This window comes from Apium graveolens, chromosome 7 (assembly GCF_009905375.1).
Source record: "Apium graveolens cultivar Ventura chromosome 7, ASM990537v1, whole genome shotgun sequence".
Lineage (NCBI taxonomy): Eukaryota > Viridiplantae > Streptophyta > Magnoliopsida > Apiales > Apiaceae > Apium > Apium graveolens.
In genome coordinates this window covers 130,908,206-130,916,829 of record NC_133653.1, presented here as the reverse complement: position 1 = coordinate 130,916,829, position 8,624 = coordinate 130,908,206, and positions in this window count along the sequence as shown.

The window sequence follows — 8,624 nt, the reverse complement described above, 5'->3', positions numbered from 1 at the left end:
GTATTCATAAAGCTTACATTCTTGATGATCCAGCACTCGAACCTTGATGAGAAACCATTGCTTTGAGCCCAAATTGGCATTACCCTTCATATTATCCATTAGCCTCACTAAATCCTCTTGTCCAATCTTTGATATATGAAAACCATTCAATTACTTGAATAGAGAATAGTTTTGTGAATCATGGCTCTGATATTCAGTACCTTGTTTCCCGTGTTTCGAGTTGATCTATAATTCCTTAATAAAAATGTTTACTGTTAAAAGAGATTTTATCATAATTCGGCATCAGTTTTTGAAATAAATAAAAATGTGGGTTTTTCAGTCCCAAAGGGGGATAAATGTTTTCTTGGAATGGTGGATCTGGACTGAGACGCGAGTCCTTTCCACACTTATATTAGGCTTAAAAGTTGCCTAGGGATTCCCATTAATGTTTTAGAACCCAGCGAGGTTCGGGATTACTTCGCGGCTGATCACCGGCTGTAATCCGTAGCGTCATAAAATGATTTTAATTAAGACATGATTTTAAAATTGTTTTAATACAAGCAAAATGATGCCATCTCACATAGTCTTATCTCTCGTTATCTTTAGTTATGTCTTTCCATTGTCATTCTTAAAAGTATATCTCAATTTATGTTTTGTGTCGTACTGTTAGCACTTGTTGAGCATTTGGCTCACTCCTTGCTTTACCCTGATATTACAGCTATCAGCTATGGTTAGATTCAAGCAGACTGCCCGTAAGACCTGTAATGCTGATGCTTATGTTCAAGCTCAGGTAGAATAAGTAATAATAGTTGTGTGAGGACTCGGTATTTGTAATCAGATGTAATAGTTGGTAGTGTTGGGCTGTTCCAAACCCTAAACTGTAAGATCTTGGATTTGGTTGTGTATTCTTCATTAAAATGATGTAATAGCTATATTTATTTTTCTATTTAAGTTGGGGGTGTGACAGGTTTTGGTATCAGAGCTACCGTTTAGAGTCCCTGGACAGCCCAAATAGGTTATAGGATTTGTGTATAGGTTATAGATATTATGCGAGAGAGTAGGTTAAGTAAATTATCATTAATACTCCTCTTATTGGTTGTCAGCAAAGGGCGTATTCCTCGTCATCCTCTGGGTCGGACGACACTATTGCTTTCTCCGTGTATGCTGAGTTGAGGCGCGAGTTCGACATGCTTCAGGGCAAGTACGACCGACTGATAGACCGACTGAAGAACGTGTATCCAGACAGCCGAAACTACGAATGGAAGCCCAAGGAGCAGATGACTACGAGACTTGAGACCTTGGTTCAGTACGTCAACACTAAGCTTGAGGAGATGCCAGCGCACCGGGACCGTACCAGCCAGTATGTCATTCAGATGGTGGCGGATGAGCTCCAGAGCATTGTGAAGACGCTTCGAGAGGAAAAGACTACCAAGCCCCGTTCAGATGGAGTGGAACCTTAGTTCTTTCCATTTACCTTTCATGTTGTTGTACTATCAGACTCTATGGAATCCCCAGTTGTTTCCGTTTTTCCTTTAAATAAGCCTGTTATTCCTAGAATCAGACTATGTCCCAATCCTATGTACTGTGACCTTTAAAATTTCAATAATTATGTGCTATTGTTCCATTTGCTCTCAACTGTTATTTTATGTTTTATCATCATATCTGCTTGATTTGGAAACTTGACCCCATATGAAAGTGAGAATGCCATGCGATACCCTCGAATCATTTTATCATTCATATCTGTTTTGACACAACTCTTATTTCAGGATCATGCCTCCCAAAAAGAAGAACCCAACAACCACCTTCACCACAGACCCAAATATTCTTCGACTACTGGAAACCTTGCAACAGCAAACCAATGCTATAGCTCAACAACAACTAACTCTTCAACAACGAATTGAAAACCAAGATAACCGTGAGCCACACCAACCACCTGAACCACCAGTACCACCTAGATAAATTGTCACTTTCAAGGCTTTTTAGAATATGAATCCACCTGTATTTCATGATACCACTGATCCAGTGATAGCTAACACATGGATCAAGGAGATGGAAAGGGCTTTTGAGATGGTACAGTTAGGAGACGATCAGAAGACGCCGTATGCTACATACTTCTTGAAGGGAGAAGTTATCTATTGGTGGGAATCAGTAAAGGCTATGGAAGTCACTCAGCAGGTTTCTTGGGAGAGATTTAAAAAGTTATTTCTGGACAAGTATTACCCTAAGTACATGCAGAATCAGATGGAGCTAAAATTTCTTGAGTTGAAGCAAGGGAACATGACTGTATTGGAGTATGAGAAGAAGTTCACTGAGTTGTCAAGGTTTGTGACAAAGTATACCAGCACTGAAGAGGAAAAAGCAAAGAAATTTCAGCAAGGATTGGAGCCTTGGATCAGAGATAGGGTGGCTATGTTTGAGCTTGAAACTTATGCGGGAGTAGTACAGAAAGCTGCTCTGATTGAGAATAATGGGATGCAGTCAAGGAAAGAGAGGGATAACAAGAAGAGGAAGGTTCCATTTTATGGAGAAAAGTCTGAAGCTGGAAGTTCGCAAGATCGGAATGTAAAGAGGATTGGTTTTCAGAAGGGTGGAAATTTTCAAAAGAAGGGAAATTTGGGCAAAAGGCAAGAATCAAAAGGGAACAACCAGGCAAGTCAAGGACAAGTTGGAGAAAACAGGTTCCAGAGACCGGAATGCAAGCACTGTGGAAGAAGGCACCCCGGAGTATGCAATAAGCTGAGCATGACCTGTTATAGGTGCAATCAGAAGGGACATTTGGCAAATGAGTGCAAGATGCCAAAGCCAGGAGTTACGTGCTACAAGTGTGGGAAGACTGGACACATGGCTAGGGAGTGTAAGGCAACAGGATCAGTCAAAGCTCTGATGAACGTGGCAAGTACAAGTGCAAGCATGCCAGCTGAGGTATTGGCATTACCTCCACCACCCGCACCAACCCCGCAAGCAACAGCAAGGACATTTGATTTGAAGATGAAGGATGCTCTTCAGAATTCTGAGGTGATAGCAGGTACACTTTTACTCAATAATGTCAAAGCTAAAGTATTGATTGATTCGGGAGCAACAAGATCTTTCATATCAGAATCTTTTGTTGATAAGCTTCAATGTGAGAAAATGGTTATGAGTGAGGTAGTAAATGTGGTAATTGCGAACCAAGAGAAGATTCCTGTGAATCAATTTTGTCCAAAGTGTGGGATCGATATTTCGGGATATAAGTTTTCAGCCGACTTGATACTCTTCAAGTTGGGAGAGTTTGACATAATTTTAGGAATGGATTGGTTAGGAGAGAATAGCGCTCAGATTAATTGTAAGACCAAGAGAGTGTATTTAAAGATGAAGAGTGGAGAGAAGGTAGTATTTAAGGGGCAGAGGCAAGAGCAACTATTTCTTACAATCGTTCAGGCTAAGAAGTTGCTTAAAAAAGGTTGTGAGTCGTTCCTAGCATATGTAGTGGATTCAGAGAGAGGTAGCCTCAGCATGGAAGATATTCCTGTAGTTAGTGAGTTCCCCGATGTGTTTCCCGATGAACTACCAGGCTTACCACCAGATCGACAAATTGAGTTTGAGATCAACCTTGCTCCAGGCACGGAACCAGTTTCAAAGGCCCCATATAGGATGGAACCAGCAGAAATGAAAGAGTTGGCGAGCCAGCTACAAGAATTATTGGATAAAGGAGTGATACGACCAAGTGCATCGCCATGGGGAGCACCTGTTCTGTTTGTAAAGAAGAAAGATGGGAGTATGCGTCTATACATAGATTACCGGGAGTTGAATAAGGTGACGATCAAGAACCGCTACCCGCTACCAAGGATAGATGACCTTTTTGATCAGTTGAAGGGAGCAAAATGCTTTTCGAAGATTGATTTGAGATCGGGATACCATCAATTAAAGATCAAAGAAGAAGATATTCCTAAAACCGCATTCAGGACCAGATATGGGCATTATGAATTCCTAGTAATGCCGTTTGGATTGACCAACGCTTCGGCCGCATTTATGGATCTGATGAATCGAGTATTTAAGAAGTATTTGGACAAATTTGTCATGGTATTTATTGATGACATCCTTATTTATTCTAAGTCGGAAGAAGAACATAAGAAGCACATCTGGATAGCATTGGAGATACTCCGAAAAGAGAAGTTGTATGCCAAGTTCACCAAATGTGAGTTTTGGTTAAAGGAAGTTCAATTTTTGGGGCATGTTATTGGAAATGAGGGAGTTAAAGTGGATCCGGCAAAGATTGAGGCAGTTATGAGTTGGGAGAGGCCAAAGAATCCTACGGAAGTGCGAAGTTTTCTAGGATTGGCCGGATACTATAGAAGATTCGTCAAGGATTTCTCGAAGATCGCCACGCCATTGACCAAGTTAACCAGAAAGAATCAAAAGTTTGAATGGAGTGCAGAATGTGAAGATAGCTTTCAAGAGTTAAAGCAGAAGTTGGTAACAGCTCCGGTGTTGGTACTTCCAGATGATCAAGGGAATTTTGTAATATTCAGCGACGCTTCACATAAGGGTTTGGGTTGTGTGTTGATGCAACACAGTAAAGTGATCGCATATGCGTCAAGACAGTTGAAGCCGCATGAGTTAAAGTACCCGACGCATGACTTGGAACTAGCCGCTATAGTGTTCGCACTCAAGATCTGGAGATATTACCTCTATGGAGAGAAGTGTGAAATCTACACGGATCACAAGAGTTTAAAGTACATTTTTACTCAGAAAGAGCTCAATATGAGGCAGAGGAGATGGCTGGAATTGATCAAGGACTATGACTGCTCGATAAATTACCATCCTGGAAAGGCGAACGTAGTGGCCGATGCTCTGAGTAGGAAGGAGAGATTGAATATGATGATAACATCAAAAGAGTTATCTGAAGAAATTGAAAAATTGGAATTGGAACTTTGTGCTTATGGAAAAGTCGAGGAAGTTTGTCGTGCAATGACCTTTCATCCAACACTAGTGGAAAAGATAAAGAAGTGTCAAGAGGAAGTAATAGAAAAAGAGAAGAATCAGTTATCTGGAGAGGAGATTAATACTCAAAGGGATGAGCAAGGGATACTAAGGTTTTCATCTAGAATATGGATTCCCCATATACCTGAATTAAAGAATGAGATCCTCCATGAAGCCCACAATTCGAAATTTTCAATCCACCCGGGAAGCACCAAGATGTATCGAGACTTAAAGAAGAACTTTTGGTGGCCAAATATGAAGCGAGACGTGGCAGAATGGGTTGCGAAGTGCTATACTTGTCAGAAAGTAAAGGCAGAACATCAACGACCAAGCGGATTAATTCAGCCCCTGAAGATTCCAGAATGGAAATGGGAAAATATCGCTATGGACTTTATAGTAGGACTACCGCGAACGAAATCCGGGCATGACGCAATATGGGTTATAATTGATCGTCTTACGAAGTCGGCGCATTTCCTTCCAATAAATGAGAAGTCGTCACTGGACAAGTTAGTTCATCTGTATGTGCGCGAAATCGTACTAAGGCGTGGAGTACCCGTATCAATAGTTTCAGACAGAGATCCCCGATTTAACTCGAGATTCTAGAAGCAATTTCAGGAATGTCTTGGCACAAAATTGAATATGAGCACGGCGTACCACCCACAGACTGATGGCCAGAGTGAAAGGACAATTCAAATAATTGAAGATATGTTGCGCAGTTGTGCAATCGATTTTGCAGGAAGTTGGGACGACCATTTGTCGTTGATTGAATTCTCTTACAACAACAGCTATCATTCCAGTATCGGCATGCCACCATACGAAGCTTTGTACGGGCGAAAGTGTAGATCACCAACAAGTTGGGATGAAGTAGGAGAAGGAAGAATTCTCGGCTCGGATTTGGTACAACAGTTGCATGACTCGGTCAAGTTAATTCAGAAAATGTTGCTTGCTGCTCAAGATAGACAGAGGAAGTATGCGGATCCAGCGCGTAAGGACGTTAAATTCCAAATTGGCGAAGCTGTATTGCTGAAGGTGTCACCTAGAAAAGGGTTGATAAGATTTAGCAAGAAAGGGAAGTTAGCACCTAGATACATAGGTCCTTTTGAGATTTTGAGTCAAGTGGGAAAGGTGGCCTACGAGTTGGCCTTACCACCTCAGTATCGGCATGTGCATAATGTGTTCCATGTGTCGTTGCTTAAGAAGTACAATCCTGACGCTAACCATGTGATAGAATACGAACCTGTAGAAATTCAGGCAGACCTGTCATTTGTGGAGCAACCGGTTAAAATACTCGACTGGCAAGTAAAGAGTCTTAGAAATAAGTCAGTAAAGTTAGTAAAAGTACTTTGGAGGAACCCTAAGGTCGAAGAGTCGACTTGGGAGTTAGAGTCTGATATGCGTTCCCGGCATCCTCATCTTTTCTCTTAGATTCTGGGGACAGAATCCCTTAAGGGGGAGAGGATGTTACAACCGGCATTTTATGTAATATTATTTGTGGATTGGGTATAATATTAAAGTCAAATGAAAATATATTCAATGATTGTACGCTAGTGTGAGTGAAAGTTTCTGCATTATAAATTTGCTTTGTGTAGTATATGATTTTTCAAAGCAAGAGTTTATTTAATTTCTTTATTTTTGATTTATAAGGAATATTCTAAGCTTTGGAAAAATTTTCTTTTAAAAGGTATTTTGTTCACAAATTTTGAAAATGATTTTATAAAGTCTCTAAAAATCCAAGTTATTTTATGATATAAATTTTATAATTTTTGAACTTGTATTTTATTTTATAAAAATAAATCATTATAAATTTTAGTGGTCATATTTATCAAATTACATAAGAGACCATGCATGCAAATCACCCTTCTATTCTCTCAAAGGGCAAACAAGACTTTTCCAACCCCACTAACTCATTTGATTATTACCAAATTACTACCTTAGCCTTGCATGCAAAATGGCCTAACTTTAACCAAGGGACATTTTTGTAAGTTCTCACTTCCACTCATCATTTGTAAACCAAATAGCATAAAACAAAGAAATCAAAGTGGGAGAAGTCATTCTCATTCCACACTCCAACACACCACAAATTTCTCTCCTTTTCCCCCTCCCACATTGCTCTCGGCCGAAGGCCAATTTCCCACCCCCCTTCCATTTTTCAATTCATTCTTCATCTTCTCAAGTGTAAATCTTTAACCTACATTCATCTTATATACTTTCCAAGTGTTTTGTGACTTGGAAGTTGAAGTTCCATGGATGCATGTGTAGTTCTTATGTGATCTCCAAGGAGAAACTCTTGATTCTTGTGAATTCAAGAGCTCTCTATAAGATATATTATGTATATGTGCTAATTAAGTGTTTTATGGAGATATCATGCTTTAAAATCCTTTGCATGCTACTGAAATTTCATTATATATTTATGTTTAGCCATGCATGTTAGTTTTAAGACATTAAAATGATGATCAACCATGTTTTGCATGCTACTCTTTTCGAAATCATGTAGTTATGTTTAAAAATCTATAAATTCGAAATATGTGTGCTTAAAATAGATTGTTTTCATGATAAATTTCTTATTAATACTTAAAAGAAGTTATATTTCATGATTATTAAGGATGAGTATTAGGTGCAAGTCAGTTTTGCAAGCATTTAAAACTTTATGCCTAGCCGAAATCTTGTTATGTGCTTTCCATGAGTTGCATGTTATATATTTGGTTGCATGTTTTTGGGCATGGATGATCTCACCCAAGTTTATTTTGAGAATAAGGGAGTTATTTCAGTAGATCACCATGTATAAGTCTTGGTTTAAGTATTGAGTTGTTGTTAGTTGAGTTTGTCAAGTCAAAACCTTGGAAAATGAGAGTTATAGTTTCTGCAAAAAAAAAATCAGTATAGCACCCTGAGGTTTAGAGTGAGTTTTGACCATGTCATTGGTGTGCACTTTGAGGCCCAAGCTACCAGAAGTTAGTATTGGGAGTATATAAAAGGTTTTAGGAGTTGTTTGGAGGTTTGCATGTCATTTGGTTAGGTGCACAAGTAGAATCACAAAATCTGTCCAGCAGGGGACAGTTTTGTTGCAACTTAGAAATAGGGAGATTTGACCATGTCATGGGTAGCCCCTCATTAGGACCAATTGGGTCTTAGTTAGAGGGTATGTCAGAGAAGTTTTTCCAACCATAGTTCATAGGATATGAGCTAGAACCATGTGTCACAAGTTAATCCAAGTCAGGGCATTTTCTGCCTAGAAAAATAGGGGAACCTTGGACTTTTAGCTTAGGCCCAAGAAGGCCCAAGCCAGGCCCTTGAGCCACATCAAGTTTGTGATATTCCCTTAGGTCAGGAGAGTTTTGTGTAAATGTTTTGAAGGAAAACTTGTAGTTTAAGATTGTCTAATGTACTCAAGAAACCATAGTTGTCATTCTGAAATTTGCACCAGTGAGCACTATCACTTATCACATAGTTTTAGAACACTTAGAAGTGAGTATTAGGTCGACCACCATAGTTGTAAGATAGTATAAGGTCAGTAGAGCAAAAGACACAAGTGAGGGTCAATAGGTTTTGGATAATTTAGGAAAGGCACATCGAGTTAGGAAGCCAAAATTAGAAGACCTTGTCTAGTTTAGCGACCAAGTGACTTAAGTTGTGAGTCGAGGTCATCCAAGCCTAGTGTTGCATTATGGTATATATGGTGTTATTTG